The sequence below is a fragment of the Symphalangus syndactylus genome, chromosome 4, assembly GCF_028878055.3.
Source record: "Symphalangus syndactylus isolate Jambi chromosome 4, NHGRI_mSymSyn1-v2.1_pri, whole genome shotgun sequence".
Lineage (NCBI taxonomy): Eukaryota > Metazoa > Chordata > Mammalia > Primates > Hylobatidae > Symphalangus > Symphalangus syndactylus.
In genome coordinates, this window is record NC_072426.2 from 70002100 (window position 1) to 70023153 (window position 21054).

A 21054-nucleotide genomic window follows, 5' to 3' on the forward strand; every position below is an offset into this window, starting at 1 on the left:
GTGGCCCATGCCTGTAATCCCAACACTTTGGGAGGTTGAGGTGGGAGGATTACTTGAGCCTAAGAGTTCAAAATAAGCCTGGGCAACATAGCAAGACCTTGTCTCTACTAAAAATAAAAAAGCTGGATGTTGTGGCATGTGTCTACAGTCCCAGGTAATTGGGAGGCTGAGATGGGAGGACTGCTTGAGGCTGGGAGTTTGAGGCTGCAGTGAGCCATGATTGCACTACTACACTTTAGCCCCTTTTTTTCTCAAAACAAATAAACAAAAAGCAGAACATTTGGGTTGATTTCAAGTTTTTACTAATGTGAAAAACAGCCCTGTGGCTCATCTTTGAACTGGTCTTTCACATTCACATGGACATGAGTGACTTTCACAGGTAATAATAATGACAGTACAAATCACAATTGCTCATGGGACATATAGAACCTCAACAGCTGTCAGTTGAGAAAATACATTCATATAGCAAAAATACATTTTGCTGTACTTTTGCAGAATTCTTATGCCTGAATATCATATTACAAATAACTGAATATATCTCAGTGGCAACCGAGGTTCATAGAGCCAAGTGATACACCCAAAGGCATGTGACTCAACTGTGGAAAATTCTAAGGGTAAACTTCAGGCCTGGTGCCATCTAGTCTAGGTGTCTTGCTAATATGCTGTGCTGCCTTTCTCTTCTCAGAAAAAAGTGTTCTTAGGAGACCAAGGCTACAATGCTGTTTAGAAATCCCTCTTATTCACATTTTAGGGAGACTTTGAACAATAAAGGTAAAACAAAAAATAAGGTTTTTCTGGTTGACTCTCAATTAAACAATGAAATTTATTAGAAATTAACTAGCAAATTTTATTTCTAAATATTTTGGTAAGTTGAAGATGTTCTATAAATACAGAGATTGATTGGCACCTGCTGTATACAAGCTCTATTAATCACAGCTGCTTGAGTTCTTAGGCAGCCGTAGGATTATCCATTTCCATCATCATTGACTCTTCCGGTCACATATATCCCAGGGCTATTGGGGAGCTTATGATGATAGTTTTCTCGAATTATTTACCCCAATCAAAGTATCTACTTTTTGGGAATCTCTGGTATATTGCCTTAGGCATAAAAGCTTAACAAATGGAACATGATTACTAATATTCCCACATTTTAAATTTGTGTTTAAGGTAGATGTCCTGAAATTAAGGGACATAAAAATTTTCTACACATGAGCATATGTTAATAAGAATCAAGTAGTTTTAGGATAAAATTCACCTTTGAGAGCTGAAGCTATGACTGATGATATTTTCACTTCTCATTGAGATGTTTGATGTTCCACAGATCTCATCTGCTGCAGGTTGGAAGAAATTTAGAAGCAGCAATTCTTTTGGGCACAGTAAATAATTACAAGATCATTTGTCAGAAGTAGGAGCAGTGACAGTAATATTTTCTGAGCACTTCTTAGGTGCCAGATATCTTATATTGTCATCTCATTTAATCCTCAAAACAACCCATGAGGCCAGTTATTTCATCAGCCTATTGTACAGGTGGGGAAGCACAAGTTTTGAGAGGTGTGGCGATTTCTGAAAGTTCCTTAGTTAATAAGTCACAGGAAGAGGAGCAAAATGAAGATCTGTGTATTTCTAGAGCTTGCATCATTTTTTTTTCCCCACAATGTAAAACTGCTTCCTGAAAGTCAGGATTAAAGAAGATTGGATTTTAGAAATTAAGGATATTTCTCTAAATCAATAGGGTGTAAATCCACTATAGGGTTTCTCCTCAATTAATTCCCAATTTGTTTGTCTTCTAAAATGCATGCAGGCTGGAAATGTGAGTCTTCGAGTTCGAACGAGCACAGCAACCTGGCAGACTTGTTGGTTTTGTTGTAAGACTCAAGGCTAATGTGCCTCTAAATCCTTAAAAGGCACATTAGTGGGTAATTACAACAAATAAAGACTAATGGGAGAACCACATCTGTTTTGTTGATTTTACTTAGAGAAGAATTCTGGGTTAGGAGATTTAGTCAAATTGCTTGACCTGATTTAGCCACCCCTAACCCCAATCCATAGCATACCTGCAAGGGACTCATTGTCTAATGGAAAGATCTCTTGACCTCATGTGTGCGTAGGAAGAGCACAAGCAGCCGTGTGCTGACTCTCATCCTGTTTCTGACACAGTGACCCTGATGATGACTTTAGACAGGTCACTCATTTTCCTGACCCTGAAAAAGCCGTAGAATGTGCCTAGGAGGAGGAATGTCATAAAGACATTTTTATCTTTGTTGTCTCCCAAGGGACCCAAAGTGTTTTCCAAATGAACTGACAAAAATCCATTTGAGAGAGAGCTTTCTCTGCTTGAATTGCTCCCAAGGTATCTGGAGTCCAGGTGCTCATGGAGTGAAACTTTCCAGGTGGACATGCCTTCACTTTTTGAGAAGTTATAGTAACAAAGCTTTCACTCAGGACACAGAGAAACTATTATTAGTTTCTTATGCATGGAGTAATTAAAAAATTGGTTCTTACAGATTTTCCTTATTATATACAATGTAATTCACATCTCTCTGTGGCAAAGACAATGCTACATGTTCACGAAATCCCATTGAATCTTCCTCTTCCTAAGCAAGTAGAATGACTACATTTCCTAGCCTCCCTTTCAGTTAGATTAGGACCATGGGACTGGTTCTCATCAATGCGGTGTGAGCATTGTAACCCATTTCCGGATCTGATCCTTAGAAATATCACATCTGAACACACGGCCTTGGTTTCCTTGACTCAGTAACCATGGAAGCCATGTGTTGAGTTCACCTCATCAAAAGATGAAGGCAGCCTGAATCCCTGGGCTACCAGATGGAGGAGAGATGCTCTGCAGAGTCATCTTTCCCATTAGACTTTATATGAGTGAGAATGAAACCTTTCTTTGGCAAGCCACAGAGACTTCTGTTTTTTTGATCATCGTATAATAGCCAAGTCTGTTCTGAGTAATGCATTCTCCTTTTCATATGAGCTTATGCTCTGTATTTCAACTTGAGCCTCATAGAATCTTGACTTTTTATTAAAACTTTAAAACTCTGTAGTCCATCCATCCATCTGATGCTTGACTGTCCTCTAGTAGATCTTAGTCAAGGAGATTTCATCCTCTATAACAGCCATTAAGAGTAGCACTGGCTTTTATAGGTTCCCTTTACAGTGAACTACATTATTATTATTATTTTATTTCAATAGGTTTTTGGGGAACAGGTAGTGTTTTGTTACATGAATAAGTTCTTTATTGGTGGTTTCTGAGATTTTGGTGCACCTATCACCTGAGCAGTGTACACTGTACCCAGTATGTACTCTTTTTTCCCTTACCACCCTCCCACTGTTTCCCCCAAGTCCCCAGAGTCCACTGTATAATTCTTATGCCTTTGAGTCCTCATAGTCCAGTCCCTGCTTACAAATAAGAACATACAATGTTTGGTTTTCCATTCCTGAATTACTTCACTTAGAATAATGGTCTCCAATTCCAACCAGGTTGCTGTGAATGCCATTATTTTGTTTCTTTTTATGGCTGAGTAGTATTCCATGGTATATATATACCACATTTTGTTTATCCACTCATTGATTGATGGGCTTTTGGGCTGGTTCCATATTTTTGCAATTGCAAATTGTGCTGCTGTAAATATGCATGTGCAAGTATCTTTTTCGTGTAATATAATGGTTTCTTTTCCTCTGGGTGGATATCCAGGAGGGGGATTGCTAGATCAAATGGTAGATTTACTTTTAGTTATAGTGAACTATATATTAGATGGCATCTTCTGTACACTTGAGCCATTAAGCCAGGCTTCTAACCAACATTTCCCTTGCCCTCAATGAGCCACATTTCAGCCAGCCCACAGAGAAAAGCCACAAGTGTTAAGGCAGATTTTAAGTGCCTGAACAGGATCCCTAAATTAATATCACTGTGTTGGGGCTTGCCTTTTTCACTGGTGCTCCCACATTTTGCAAACATTAAAGTGTCCACTCTACATCTCTCCTCATTTTCACTTCCCCTTACCATTTTGGACTCTGGCGCTCCAGCACTGTTTTCATTCTTTCCTCTGACAGCAGCGTCTTCTGTTGTCTCAGTTGAGGACTCCGTCTCAACTCTCAGTGTGATAAATCACACCCCATTGCGGTCCTGGAGTCTTTGTAGTGCCCTGGTGACACCAGGCTGGCCCTATCCTCAGCCTTCCCCACCCGAAGCAGGAACAGTGGAGGGTGAGAAGCAGATGCAGAATAGAACAGCCAACTCATTTTACACGATGTCAAAAAGTTAAATCAGAAATGAGATCTCTCAGGCTAGAAGAGTAGGGGCTAGCAGAGACCCTCCTGTCCTGGGAAGACCTTTGAGATAATTTTGCAGAATTTCAGGGAATTGTAGTCCTCTTCTCAGAGGCCATGTCATTCAAGAGATCTTCCTGACCATCTTTTCTGTTCCATTCCTTGTTATACTCTATCTCCTGTTCTTGCATTATTTTTCTTCACACACATTCCGCTACTTGACATATTGCTTATGTTTTGGCTCCCATCAATAGGAAGTCTCAAAGACAGTAACTTTGTTTGTTTACTGCTGTATTCCCATATCCAAGAAAGTACCTAGCACACACTAGGTGCTCAATAAATATTTGCTGGGTGTTGTGTAAATAGCGGAATAAAACACTTACAGAGCTAGAAAATCAAGCTGAGGAGTTCTCCAAGAGTATAGCAGGAAAATAACAAAGAGACGAAAACAATGGAAGAAAAGTGAAGAGATAAGGAAGATCGTTTCAGAAGCTCCAAATATAGCAAATTAGAGGAAGAAAAAAGAGAAAGAATGAAGAGATAATTTTCAAAACAATCACATGTAAACATTTCTCATATCTGGCAAAAAGATAATGGTACTGAGGTTGAATGTGCTTAAGTTCCATGTAGAATAAATGAAAAGACGCATCATAGGGAAATTCCAGAACTCTCAAATGGAGAAAAAAGTTCTGTAAGTATCTAGAGAAAAACACCAGATAACTCCCAAGCAGGAAGAATAAGACTGGCATCTGCATGGACATAGCTAAAACCAATGCAGGAAGACACTGGGGCAATGTTTTTGAATTTTTACACAATGAGGTCACCTAAAGGTGCAAAAAAAAAATGTAGAAATAACTCATCATAGGAAAATGGAAAAAAAAATGAACAGTGGAATATATATAATGTCAATAAGAAAGAAGCAAAGCAGCATATGAGAGCCGGGATAAATCTAGTGTCAGTTGATAATGTGAGTTCAGGGTGATACTAACACCATGTGATACCATTTATATGTATTTGAAAAATAGAGTAATCGGCTTTATTTGTTATATTTATTATTTTTATATCTCTCTTTCTTTCTGTATCTATCTAGTTCAAATTATGCATGGGAATTATTTTCATATGCATGGGAACTTAAGAAAGTTCCCAAATATGCATGGGAACTTTAGAAAAATGGTTACCTCTGGAAGGGTAAGAGAAGATGAGGGATGCTTTAACTGTGTATGTAATGCAATGTTTTAATTCACTTGCAAAAATAAAATATCTCAACTATGGCTGAAAGTTTTAAATGTTGTTAAATACAGGTGCTGAGTACAGAGGGTGGTTACAGTATATTTTTCTAAATATGCCTAATTCAAAAATAAAGACATTTTCAGATGTACAAAGACACAGAAGATTTATTATCATCTCTTAGAAAGAAGAGGGAAGTAAGAAGCAATGGGGAGTAAAGAAAACCAATAAAACTTACTCTTAAAAATAACAAAATATCAGTATTTTTAAAAATTATTAGAATTATAGACCTAAAGGGCCAGATAATGTAATCAGAATTGGTGGTGGTGGAAAAGCTGGTGAAGGAGTGAGGTGACCGGAGATGTGGAGAGTAAGAGATCAGAAATGTTCTCAGTTCTTGCTTAGGGGGAGGCTCTGGACACTAAGTCTAGTTGTTTGTAGCAGTACACATTTAAGTATGTGTGTTAAAATGTAAGAGTAATCTATAAAAGGAGGGAAGGAGAGTGTAAAAATTTTATACCTTTGGAGGTGAGAGGTGAGGGAGAGAAGAGAGGAGAGAGGAGATGAAGAAGAGAAAGAAAGCAAACAAAAGAAAATTTAAACCCTCTAACAAGTGGCAGGGGAGAGAGTGACAGAAAATATGGTGATAGAGTACACACACACAAACTCTTGCAAAAAAAAAAAGTATAGTCCTTCACAAACTCTTTCAAAAACACACACACACACACACACACAAAAACCAAATCCCACACACAAGAAAAGAGAACCCTTTCAAACTTATTCTATGAGGTCAGCATTACCATGATAAAAAAAAAAAAAAATCTAAGACAGCACAAGAAAAGAACTACAGACCAATACCTCTTGTAAATATAGAGGCAAAAATCCTTGGCAAAATACTAGCAAACCAAATCCAGGAACATATACACCAGGGCCAAGTGGGATTCATCCCAGGAATGGTTTAACATACAAAACCAATCAATGTAATGCACCATAACAATAGAATAAAAGACAAAAATTATACGATTATCTTAATAGACAGAAACAGCATTTAATAATATCTAACACCCTTTTATGATGAAACACTTAACAAAGATGGAATGAAAGGGAATTTCCCCAAGCTGATTAAGGGTATCTACAAAAACCAAACAGTTAGATTGTACTTAATGGTGAAAGACTGAATACTTTTCCCCCAGGTAAGAAACACGACAAGAATGTCTGCCTTCACTACTTCTATTCAACATTGTGTTAAATGTTCTAGCCAGGGAAATTAGACAAGAAAAAGAAATAAAAGGCATCCAGATAGAAAAGGAAGAAGTTAAACTATTAGAACTAGTAAATAAGGTCAATAAGATTGCAGGGCATCAGATCAATATACAAAAATCAATTGGATCTTCCACACTAATAATGAGTAATCTAAAAACAAAATTAAGAAAATTCTATTACAACAACATAAAAAAAGAATAAAATAATTAGGAGTAAATTTGAGAAAAGAATAACAAGACTTGTACATTAAAAATTGTAAGTATCATTGAAATAATTTAAAGAAAACCTAAAGAAATGGAAAGATATCCCATGTCCATGAATTGGAAGACAATATTATTAAGATGGCAATACCCAAATTGATCTACAGATTCAACGCAATCCTTAACAAAATACCAAAATACCAGCTGTCTGTTTTTTAAATCTTTGTTTTTTGGGGGTTTTGTTTTTGCGGATATTGTCAGGCTGGTCCTAAAATTTATACGAAAATGCAAGGGGCCCCAAAACAGCAAAACAATCTTAAAAAGGAGAAAAAAAAATTGAAAAACGTACCTCTTGATTTCAAAGCTTACTACAAAGTTATAGGCATAAGGATAGATTATGGATTAGGGGACTAGAACTGAAAGCCCAGAAATAAACTCTCACATTTATGATCAACTGAGTTAGGCAAGGGTGCCAAGACAACAATGGGAAATGAATAGTGCTTTTCAATAAATGATTCTGAAACAATTGTACTTAAAGAAACCACTGAATTGTGGACTTTAAAAACAACAATAATAAACTTAAAAATAGTATCTTTATCTCTTTATATTCTTTTTATAGGAGGCTTAAAGAGGAAAAAAAAATACTCCTGGCCATCAACTTATTACAGACAAAACAGTTTGAATAAAAAGCACGAAAAATGACTTAGCCTTATTTCATGCTCACAAAAGAAACTTATTCTAAGAAGTTTTAGTTTTAAATATTTATGCACTGAAGAATATAAACTCAAAGCATATAGATAAAATACTGACAGAAAAACAAAGAGTAATTAAGAAATCCAGTTATAGTGGAAGACTCCAACAACCTTTTTCTGAAATCTGCAGTTACAATAGACAAAAAATATGTAAGAATAGAGAAGACAGGATTTGACCAACAAAATCAAAACTTTTGCTTCCAATGCAGGCAAATAGGTAATTGTTCTAAACATACATGGAACATGTATAATATTAACAATGTGTTAGGCAACAAAGGAAATTTCATCAAGTCCCCAAAATTTATCATATTGGCCACTTAAAATAAGCACAGTGCAATACAATTGCAAATTAATAATAGAATAATACCACAAGAAACTGTATGCTTAAAAATGAAAAAAAAACACTAATTACTTTTGGACTGAATAGAAAATTAGTGAAAATTATAAAATATTTTGACATTAATGCTGAGATTACATATCAAAATTTCTGTGATGCAATTGAAAGTGTTCCAAGAGAAAAAAATTATAACTTTTAATACCTTTACTTGAAAATGAGAAGAATGTAAAATGAATAAACTAAGCTTCCAATCAAAGTGTCAGAAAAATAAAACCAAAATAAATCCAAAGAAGGTAGTGATTAAGAAAGAAAATAAAGCAAAAATGAAACTGAAAAAATATATTTTAGATAACACTTGATTTTAATAATTATTACAAAATAACAAGACACTTCTTTGAAAATACCAATAACATCAAAAAACATATGGTAATTGTTAGCAAAGAAATAATAGAGATGTTTCAGTAAATAATATTAAGCAAAAAAGGGGGAATATGGCCAGGTGTGGTGGCTCACACTTGTAATCCCAGCACTTTGGGAGGCTGAGGCGGGTGGATCATGAGGTCAGGAGATCGAGACCATCCTGGCTACTGTGAAACCTTGTCTCTACTAAAAATACAAAAAGAAATTAGCCAGGCGTGGTGGTGGGCGCCCGTAGTCCCAGCTACTCGGGAGGCTGAGGCAGGAGAATGGCGTGAATCCCAGAGGCAGAGCTTGCAGTGAGCCGAGATCATGCCACTGCACTCCAGCCTGGGTGACAGAGCGAGACTCCATCTCAAAAAAAATAAATAAATAAAAGGGGGAATATAAGTATAGAGACAAGTTTTAGAAACTAGAAGAGAGTAATAAAAATATGTTAAAATAAAAAAGTAAGAATCTCCCTGCATCCAATTGGCTTTAAGGGGAAATTCCATAAATATTCAAAGAAGATAATTGCCATCTTTAACAAACTTTCCGTTTTTAAATATTTTTTTAAATGGGAAGATAGTTAATTTATTTTACGAGACCATGTAAAATTAGATAAAAGTTATAGGACAGTATAAAATGCTTTTACACTGTTGGTGGTAGTGTAAATTAGTTCAACCATTGTGGAAGACAGTGTGGTGATTCCACAAAGATGTAGAGGCAGAAATGCCAGTTGACCCAGCAATCCTGTTACTGGGCATATACCCAAAGGAATAGAAATCATTCCATTATAAAGATACATGCATTTGTATGTTCATTGCGCACTATTCACAACAGCAAAGACATGGAATTAACCTAAATGCTCGTCAATGATAGATTGGATAAAGAAAATGTGACATATATACACCATGGAATACTATGCCCTCATAAAAAGGAATGAGATAATGTTTTTTGCAGGGATGTGGATGGAGTTGGAAGCCATTATCCTCATCAAACTAATGCAGAAACAGAAAACCAAATGCCACATGTTCTCACTCATAAGTGGGAGCTGAACAACGAGAACACATGGACACATGGGGGAACAACACACACTGGGGCCTGTCGGGGGTGGGAGTGGGGGGAAGGAGAGCATCAGGAAGAATAGTTAATGGATGCTGGGCTTAATACCTAGGTGATGATATGATCTGGGCAGCAAACCACTATGGCACACATTTACCTATGTAACAAACCTGCACAACCTGCACATGCACCCCTGAACTTAAAAGTTAAAGGAAAAAAAAAGAGATATTGGAATCAAACCTGGCAGCATATTAACATCATCGTGACTAAATAAGATTTATCTCATTAATGTAAACATGCTTAAGATAATAAACATTAGAAAATACAGCCATATAATTCTCTACATTAACAGATTAAGATAAAGATATACAATCCACTCCCTGACTTCAAAATATATTACAAAGCTGTAGTAACCAAAACAGCATGGTTTTGGCATCAAAAACGGACAGGCCAATGGCACAGAACAGAGAACCCCAAAATAAATCCATGCATTTACAGCTTCCTGATTTTTGACAAAAATGCCACACACATTGGGGAAAGGACAGCCTCTTCAATAGGTGGTGCTGGCAAAACTGGATACCCACATGCAAAAGAATAAAACTAGACTGCTATCTCTCACCATATGCAAAAATCAACTCAAAATGGATTAAAGACTTAAATGTAAGACCTGAAACTATGCAACTACCAGAAGAAAACATAGAAGAAATGCTTCATGACATTGCAACAAAAGCAAAAATAAACAAGTAGGATTATATCAAGCTAAAATGCTTCTGCACAGCAAAGGAAACAATCAACATAGTGAGAAGACAACCTATAGAGTGGGAGAAAATATTTGCAAACTACACATCTGACAAGGGATTAATATCCAGAATGTATAAGGAAATCAACTCAGTAGCAAAAAACCAGATATCTGATTTTAAAATGGGCAAAAGACTTGAGTAGACATTTCTCAAAAGCAGACATACAAATGGGCAGCCAACAGTTACGTGAAAAAATTCTCAACATCACTAATCATTAAGGAAGTGCAAATCAAAACTACAATGAGACATCACTTCATCCCAGTTAGAATGGCTATTATCAAAAAGTCAAAAAATAACAAATGCTAGTGAGGATGTGGAGAAAGGGGAATTCTTCTACACTGTTGGTGAAAAGACAAATTGGTATAGCCATCATGGAAAACAATGTGGAGGTTCCTCATAATATTAAAAATAGAACTATCGTATGATTCAACAATACCACTTCTGTGTATATATCCAAAGGCAATGAAATCAGTATGTCAAAAAGATATCTGCACTTTCATGTTTATTGCCACACTATTCACAATAGCCAAAACATGAAATCAACCTAAGTATCCATCAGTGGATGAATAGGTAAAGAAAATGTGGTATATATACATAATGGAATACTATTCAGCCATAAAAAAAATGAGATCCTGTCATTTGTGACAACATGAATGAACCTAGTGAATATTATGTTTCATGAAATAAGAAGCACAGAAAGATAAATTCTGCATGGGCTTACTCATATATAGAATTTTCAAAAGTTGATCTCATAGAAGTAGAAAGTAGAATAGTAGTTATCAGAGGCTGCAGAAGGTAGGGAGAAGGAGGTTAAGGGGACCTTGGTTAATGGGTACAATGTTACAGTTAAGAGGAATAAGTCCTGGTGTTCTCTTGCACAGTAGGGTGACTATTGCTAAGGATAATCTATTGTGTATTTCAAGATAACTAGAAGAGAGAATTTTGAATGTTGTCACCACAAAGAAACGATAAATACATGAGGTGATGGATATGCTAAATCAGGGTATTTGATCATTGCACAATGTACATGTGTATTGAAACATCACACTGTACTGCCATAAAAATGTATAATTATGTCAATTAAAACACCAAACTAAAACTGAAAATGCAATCCTATTATTATATATTGAAACCATTTTTTTTTTTTTTTTTTGAGATGGAGTCTTGCTCTGTCATGCCCAGGCTGGAGTGCAGTGGTACGATCTCTGCTCACTGCAACCTCTGCCTCCCGGGTTCAAGTGATTCTCCTGCCACAGCCTCCCAAGTAGCTGGGATTACAGGCTCCCGCCATCATGCCTGGCTAAGTTTTTGTATTTTTTAGTAGAAACGGGGTTTCACCATGTTGGTCAGGCTGGCCTTGAACTCCTGACCTCAGGTAATCCACCCGCTTCGGCCTCCCAAAGTGCTAGGATTACAGGCATGAGCCACCGCGCCCAGCCTATTGAAACCAATTTTTATAAAATTCAACATCTAATCATGATTTTAAAGAATTCCTAAAATTAAAAAAAAATCCCTTACCAGATCAGTTATAAAAGGATGCTGGCTTAACCTAATAAAATATATCAATTAGAATTCGACAGCAAACACCATATTTAGTAACAAAGCATTATAATAACTCCCACTAAAATCAGAAAAAGTTCTGGAATATTTGCCACCAGTCACTTTTATCCTACTTTTTAGAAGCAATGCCAACCAATGAAATCACACCACACACACACACACATACAAATTAAGAGTAAAAAAACTAGAGAGTAAATGCCAAGCTATTATATATAGATAAAAATTATCTACTTAGATCAGCAATTCCCAAACTTTTTAATGCCAAGGACTGATTTCATGGAAGACAGTTTTTTTCCAGGGACCGAGGGAGGTGGATGGTTTTGGGATGATTTAAGCACATTACATTTATCATTAGATTCTCATAAGAAGTGTGCAACCTAGATTCCTGGCATGCGCAGTTCACCATAGGGTTCACTCCTAGGAGAATCTAATGGCATGGCTGATCTCACAGGAGGCAGAGCTCAGGCAGTAATGCTCACTTGCTAGCTGCTCACATCCTGCTGTACGGCCTGGTTCCTAACAGACCAGGGATTGGTACAGGTCCATGACCAGCAGGTAGGGGATCCTTAACTTAGATTTTTTTAAAAAATTAAAAGACAAGGTATTAGAGCTAATATGGGAGTTTGGTGGTGGGGAAGGATATGATGTCATCACTAAAGTAATCTACCAGTGCTATGCACTGCCACTAACAGTTTAAAAGTAAAAATGGGGTGTGGAGAAGAGGGTAAGTGAGGGCAGCGTAGGAAGAGAGAGTGAAAAAAAGACTCCCATTCATAATAGTGATTAAAAGTGATTGAAACTAGGGCCAGGCATGGTGGCTCATACCTGTAATCCCAGCATTTTGGGAGCCTGAGGCAGAAGGATCACTTGAGCCCAGGAGTTTGAGAACAGCCTGGACAACAAAATGAGGCTCTGTTTCTACAAAAAATAAAAATAAAAAAATTAGCTGGCCATGGTGGCACACACATGTGGTCCCAGCTACTCGGGAGGGTGAGGCATGAGAATTGCTTGAGCCCAGGAGCTCGAGGCTGCAGTGAATTGTATTCATGCCACTGCACTCCAGCCTGGGCAACAGAGTGAAACTCTGTCTCAAAAAAAAAAAAAAAAAATTACTGTAACCTTAAAAATGAATCTAACAAGAAATGCTCAAAATCTTAGATCTTTAAAAATAATAATGTCTAATTTTTCTGAACAATTAAAAAACTGCATAAGTGATAAATATATCTTGTTTATCCATGAGAATATTCATTATTATAAAGATATCATTTATCATCATATGAATCTATAAATTCAATGTAATTCCAATAAAAATTCCAAGAAGAATTTTCATGTGAAAACAGTTAGCTATCCATTTAGTAAAAATAAAATAAAATAAAATTTTATTTGTAATCAACCTAACTAGAAAAATACACCCCATATAGATAACCAGCTAAATGTAAAGAAAATGAAAATATAAAAGCATTAAAAGAAAATATAGATAAATATATCTCTAATATTTAAAATGGGGAAGGCATTCTTAAATAGGATTTATAAAGCCAGAAAGGACAAAGAATGAGAAACTCATCTGCATCAAATACAAGAAAGAAAACAATAACAATATTTTTTAAATGATAAAAGACACTGTTAACAAAGTTAAAGAGACAAGCAAGAGCATAACAAAAAATATTTGCAAGGTATACAGTAGACAAAGTATTACTTCCAAGAATTTCAACATGTCAATAAGAAAAGAACAAAATGAGACTAAAATGAGTATAAAAATGAAAAGGGGAGGATGAGGCAATTTTAGGAAGATATGGGAATCCGAAAGCCAATTATGTAAATGATTAAACTAATGAGATAACAATTTTTCATATACTAAGTTTGGTTAAAGTTGCAAAGTTGTTCCTATACTAAACTGGAACAGATGTGCAAAGCGATGGGAGTGCAAACTAGTACAGCCTCTTAGGAGAACGATTTGGCATTATCAATTAAAATTTAATATGTGCATACCCAAGGCTTAACAATTCCACTCTTTAGTATCCTACCCTAAGAAATTTCTACAGACATGCACAAGGAATGACAAAGAAGCTCACTGCAGCATTGTTTATATTAATAAGAGATTGACAACAACAAAAATGGCCACTGTTGAAATAAACTAATGCTACAAAAATATCCCCAACGTATGTTGATGAGTGTAAAACGTTAAATTGAAGAACAATAAGTAATAAGAAAATATTTATGTAAAGTAAAACAGAAAGCACAAAACATGAGTATACATTTCTATGGACAGTGCTATAGTCGGAATGTTTGGGTCCCCCGAAATTTATATGTTAAAATTTAATCACCAATGTGATGGTATTAGAAAGTGTGGGAAATTATTAGGTCCTGAAAGTTTCACCTTCATGAAAGAGATTAGTGCTCTTATAAAAGAGGCTTCAGGGAGCTTGTTCACCTCTTCCGCCATGTGAGAATAAAGCAGAAAGTTGTCGTCTATGACGAACAGACCCTCACCAGACTCCATCTGCTGGCACCTCGACCTTGGACTTCTCAGACTCCAGACTATGAGCAATACATCTTTGTTTCTTTTATAAATTACCCAGTCTAAGGTATTTTACTATAGCAGCCTGAATTGACTAAGACAGACATATATGTAAATATGTAAAAGTATAGGAAAAGGTCAGAAAAGGTACTTACCAAATTGATTATAGTGGTTACTTTACATAAGTGAACTAGGATGGGGTTTGGTGTGATCACAGGAACTTAGCTTTATCTGTATTCTTTGCCTTTTTTTTTTGAAATATAGTCATATAATGAAGCATTCATATTTTGTAGAGTTAGTAAAAAAACTTTATTAAAAGTTTTGATGAGTATATGCATAATTTGATCAAGGGCTGCTCTTGGTAAGGTCAGTACTTAAATAAGTACTGTCCTGCCTCTTAAGTCTTCACTGAAACAAATTAATAAATGACAAAGGAGAGAATGATGAAAACTTGTGTTTCATTGTTGCTGCTTACCCTCCCAGATATTTAACATTTTTAGGTCCTGGGGGTGAGTTTTGGTAGCACAGGAGAAAGCCTCTTAGCCAATATAATTGAAACTATAAGTGGGTCAGTTACTAAAAATAAGGATAATAATATGGAACAAAGAAACATTAAAAATGTTACATATTCATATGGTTTGGCTGTGTCCTCACCCAAATCTCATCTTGAATTGTAATTCCCACAATTCCCACACATCGTGGGTGGAACCCAATGGGAGGTGATTGAATTATGGGGGCAAGTTTTTCCCTAGCTGTTCTCGTGACAGTGAATGAGTCTCAAGAGATCTGATGGTTTTAAAAATGGGAGTCTTCCTGCACAAGCTCTCTCTTTGCTTGCTGCCATCCATGCAAGACATGACTTTCTCCTCTTTGCCTTCCACCATGATTGTGAGGCCTCTGTAGCCACGTGGAACTGTGAGTCCAAGAAATCTCTTTCTTTTGTCAATTTCCCAGGCTTGGGTATGTCTTTATCAGAAGCATGAAAACGGACGAACACACATATATATATATACTTTAAGACAATTTGAACTTGACATGTATAAATATATATTCATTTGCCAAGCTTGTGATGCAAGATTGAGGCCTTTTACTCCAATTATAGGGCCTTTACTTAGGGTTCCTTTTTGTCTTCCTCACAAAACCCATCCCTGTAAAGCAGCATGCTTTATCTCTAGTTTTGCTCTCTTTAAACTAGAATAAAACTGAGGACAAGCACAAAGCAACCAGAGTGCAGTTCCTCATAGATTTGTAGAATTTCCTACCCAATAATTTTTAGTTGTCTAAACCTTACCTAATTCGATTCGTTTTTGCAACTCACATTTATCTAGCTTTCCAAAACACTCAACCTAGGTTTATAGAAACAACCCTCTTCTGATATTTGTTTTCATCAATTTACTTAACTCAAAATTAAATCTCATAATTGTATGACTATGACAGTTATCACAAGGTATTAAGTAACTCCGAGAAAGCAAATAAGTCAACAGTTGGGAGGAGAAGAGGCCAGGCATCACCTTTAGCATTCTGGGAGCCCAGGCCATTGTTCTGTTTGTCTTACAGGACACCAGCTATGTTTCTGGAGTTGATCAAACAGGTTGGTTGGGAAAGCTTCTACAGTGTTTCATGGTATTACAGCCAGCCCCAGGAACGCCCATATCCACCTATAAAACCACTCCTTCGTGAAAGATTTCTTAAAAAGATATATGTAAGACAGTTCTCTGGGGGCCTTGGACTAACCCATTTCTCCCCATTTCTTACTTGTTCTCAAGAATAACTGATGAGTGTGCTGGGAATGCAGTATCTTGAGATAAGGGGGAGCTGGCTGGAACAGGCTGGGCTCTGTTCCAGCCTCTCCTAGAAAAAGGATGTCCTTCAATGGTTTAGCTTAACGAGTCCTGTAACCACAGGGTATAAAACTCAGGGCAGGATGCTTTTTTGGGTCCCTCAGCTGCGATGCAATTGGGGCATACACAGATGAAACTCCATCTGCCGTGGGCAATTTTCCTGAGACTTAGGGAGGCACTGGCTCATTATGAATTCCAGGGTTCTGTTGTCCCTCGCTACCTAAGTAATAAATCCGCTTCATGTAACTTGCATGTGTGAGTGTTCTGTCTCAGCAGACTTGGGCAAGTAACCAGTGCATAGTGAGCCTGATGTGCAATATACATAAGAAAGAATAACATAACTTCTTCCTAGCAGCTTGGCTCACTGGTAAAGGAGAGATGGCATAAGAACCACACTTGGAGATTTTCCCACTGTCGGGCAAGCTTCATAGCACAGGAGCCCAGTTCAGGGGTCATCACACATTCAGGCACAGGTGAGAAAGGAGAGGGCTGCAGGGCCTCCAAGTGGGCTTTGACTCCATTTACTCACTTGGACTTGTGGAAGAAGATCAATGGGGAAAATGTCAGAAGTTAAATAGCTTACAGAATAAACTTACCAATGCAATTGCCTACAAGGCAGAAGTAGAACAATGAGAAATATAGTTTTTGTAATACTTGTTTTTGTTATTTATTTATTTACTTTTGAGACATGGTCTTGCTCTGTCATCCAGGCTGAAGTGCAGTGGTGCGATCACAGCTCACTGTAGCCTCAACCTCCTGGGCTCAAGCAATCCTCCCTCCTCAGCCTCCCAAGTAGTTGGACTACAGGCGGGCACTGCCACACCCGGCTAATTTTTTTCTTTGTTTGTATTTTTAGTAGAGATGGGGTTTCGCCATGTTGCCCAGGCTGATCTGGAACTCCTGGGCTCGAGAGATCCTCCTGCCTTAGCCTCCCACAGTGCTGGGATTACAGGTTATTTATTTACAGTAATATAGTGAACCCCCGTGAACTGCCTGCCCATACTCAAGCCCGGAGTAATATCTGTAACTTTTGTTTCCCTGTATGCCCCTCCTCTCTCCCCTCCTCTTGCCTCCCCCATCAAGAGTAGCCAGGATTCGAGTCATGCATTTTCTCATTCTCTTACTTATTTTTGTTTTCAATACATATATGCATACAATCTACTTAATCAAGGTAAAAAAATAAAATAAAATAAACCTTTTTACTATTTGCCCAGTTGTGCCTGCTCTGGAAGTCTAAGAAAAGGATAACATAAAAGATTCAGTAGAAGCCTATAAATAATTGCATTATCTAAGAGAAGCACCAATTATTTTTGAGGGAGTAAGATGCAACCAGTGTTTCACAGAGAAATTAGAAATAGCTAACTTAGTTTCCTTTTGGTCTAAAAAATCAACGATCTTCCTTTTCCACTTATCTTTAATTTTTTTTTTTTTTTTGGTCACACCAAGGGTTTGAACTCAGTTGTTGAATTGCACTGTAGAATGGACCAAGAATGTAGCCATGGCTGTATTTCATAATTGGTTTGCCTTGGAAGCAGAGTCAACATCTTCCTGTTAGGGGATGTGGTATAATCACCACCTACATGATAGATAGGGAGGTCACAGAAAGTTGATTATTCTAGAGGATCTCAATAAGCTTAGAAAAATTATTTCAACACAAACGTGACTGTATTTCGGTTATCTGAGATTGCTTCTTCCTATACTACCTGCTTTCTACATCATCCTTTCTTTTCTTAGAGGGAAAATGATCCCACCCTCTCCCTTTCTTCTCTCAGATGCTTATTCTATAGTCTGTTCTGAGAACAGGGTTAAGATCTTTGCAGTCTTCCTGGTGTCCTGTAAGACAGCCAGTGTTATTTTCAGTTTGGAATGAGAGAAAAGATAAGGAAGTTTCTGTGTCCAGCAGTGTGGTCCTGAAGCCTCAGCCTCTGTACCTGGCATGGTGGAAATTGATTTACCTCGCTCCATATCAGCAAGTCTGCGGGAGCCTGAGTCTATTTGCCATGTGAAGACTATAAAAAGACCAAGGCCATTCAGATGTCTGAAGTCTGGCTGTAGCTGCACACATAGCAGAATTCCCTGGCTTAGATCAGAATTGACAAGTTAAAGAGATGCCCAATGAGATTGACTCAGCAGGGACTGATGAAGATAAATTGAGAAAACTCAGTCTGAATACCTCTATGAGGAAGATGTCAGCTTACCTGTCAAGGAAAATCATGCAAAGGAATATCTCATCCACTTATGACATATCCACACATGCAATTGGTTGATTTCTATGCTATGTATTCTGGCATAAAGGGTGGGATTGATAAATAAGACATGTTCTCCATTCAAAAGAAATCTACAATCTCAGCTGGGCATGGTGGCTCACACCTCTAATCCCAGCACTTTGGAAGGCCGAGGTGGAAGGCTCTCTTGAGCCCAGGAGTTTCAGACTAGCCTGGACAACAGGGCAAGATCCCATCTCTACAAAAACATTTTACAAAATTGGCCAGGCATGGTGGCTCAAGCCTGTAATCCTGGCCCTTTGGGAGGCCAAGGCAGGCAGATCACTTGATGTCAGGAATTCAAAACCAGCCTGGCCAACATGGTGAAACCTGGTCTCTACTAAAAATACAAAAAAATTAGCTGAGCATGGTGGCAGGCACCTGTAATTCCAGCTACTTGGGAGGCCGAGGCAGGAGAATCGCTTGAACTGGGAGGCAGAGGTTGCAGTGAGCTAAGCTTGTGCCACTGCACCCCAGCCTGGGTGATAGAGCAAGACTCTTTCTCTAAATAAATAAAAAAATAAGCCAGCATGGTGGGGCAAATCTGTAGTCCCAGCTACTTGGGAGGCTGAGACAGAAGGATTGCTTGAGCCCAGGAGGTTGAGGCTGCAGTGAGCTATAATCACAGCACTTCACTCCAGCCTGAGAGACAAAGCGAGACCCTGTCCCCTCCTCCCTCCCAAAAAAACCCAACCAAACAACAAAAAAGAAACCTACAATCTCAGTCTAGAAGGGCAGAATAAGACAATGCCGAGAGAGTGATTCAGGCTGAAAAGGATATATATCGTAAGGGACACAGACATACGGCTCAGAGGGTTTTGAGAAGAAATAAATGTTCATTCACTGAGCACCTACTACATGCTGGGCATTGGACTGATGTGTCCAGTTTCAGATCTCAACCCTTGTTCAGCTCTAATGTCACCCTTCAGGAATCTTATCACCATTGCAAATTACATTACTATTACAAAGGAAACAGAAGGACACAAGATAAGCCCTTCTCATTAGTTCTGTCTCATGACTAGGCCCTTATGTCATTTTTCAGGAGACTGAATTTGAACTTTGGAATATATTACAAAAATATCCCCATAAACTTTTGTACTTAGGGCCTTTTATGCTTTATTACTTAAGACTTTTACATGTATATGTAATGAAAAAAGGAAATAATCTTTAGAACAGGTCAGAAATGAGGGAATAACTGTACGTGAACAGAAAAACCCTTAGTCGAAACATTTTTTTCCATTGGCATCAGCCGCACGCTTTGCTGTTATGAACTCAGACAAGTTCAAGCCATGACACTGACTTATCGTGACTGATCTGAAATTTTCCAGTGTGATCTAAAGGGATCAATGATGTAACTGAAATCTTTAAGCCCAACTAAAGGAACTGAATAATCATTAAATGAACGACAGCAGAGTTTCTAGAAGTGTTCTCAACCTTGGCTGCTTTAAAAAATCCAGGGGCCAACTGGGCGTGGTGGCTCATGCCTGTAATCTCAGCACTTTAGGAGGCCGAGGAGGGTGGATCACTTGAGGTCAGAAGTTCGAGACCAGCCTGGCCAACATGCTGAAACTCCATCTCTCCTAAAAATACAAAAATTAGCTGGGCATGGATGTGTACGTCTGTAATCCCAGTTACTTGGGAGGCTGAGGCAGGAGAATCACTTGAACCCAGGAGGAGGAGGTTGCATGTAGTGAGCTGAGATCGTACCACTGCACTCCATCCTGGGTGACAGAGTGAGACTCTGTCTCAATTAAAAAAAAAAAAAAAATCCAGGTGCCACGCCGCAACCAATTAGATCAAAGTCTGTCACAGTGGGCTCCTGCTTCCACGTTTTTTAAAGCTCCAGGTAATTCCAAAGTGCAATCGGTATTCAGGAACACCTCTAGACCGGTGATATTTAAGCTCAAATTGGATACAGATTCTGATTCAGGTGGTGGGGGCTGGGGTGGGGCCTGAGATTCTGCATCTGTGACAAACTCCAAGGAGATGCTAGTGCTGTTTGTTTGTTTGTGCAGCCAGAGTCTAAGTGAAATGATACTCAAAGTGAGGTATAGACCCCTGGGTCAGAATCACTGGGGGGATAGAGGGGAGTGCTTAATAAAATGCAGATATCTGAGCTCTACCCCAGACCCAATCATAGTCTCTAGTGGAGGGTTAAGACTAATCGGCTGTGGAGCTTAAAACAATGTTCATGTCCAGTAAATAACCCCATTCTCCCTCCACCCAGATTGGAATCAGGCTTCAGATTTAAGCTGTGTCCCAGGCACTTCCATTTCATTAAACTGTTCAAGTGGCTCCAATGTACAGTCAGAGCTAGGGCAGGAGTTCTGTATTAGTCCATTTTCACACTGCTATTATATAAAGATACTACCTGAGACTGGGTAATTTATAAAGGAAGGAATTTAATTGACTCACAGTTCTGCATGGCTGGGGAGGCCTCAAGAAACTTACAATCGTGGTGGAAGTCGGAGGGAAGCAAGCATCTTCTTCACATGGCGGCAGGAGAAAGAGAGCAAAGGGGGAACTGCCAAACATTTTAAAACCATCAACTCT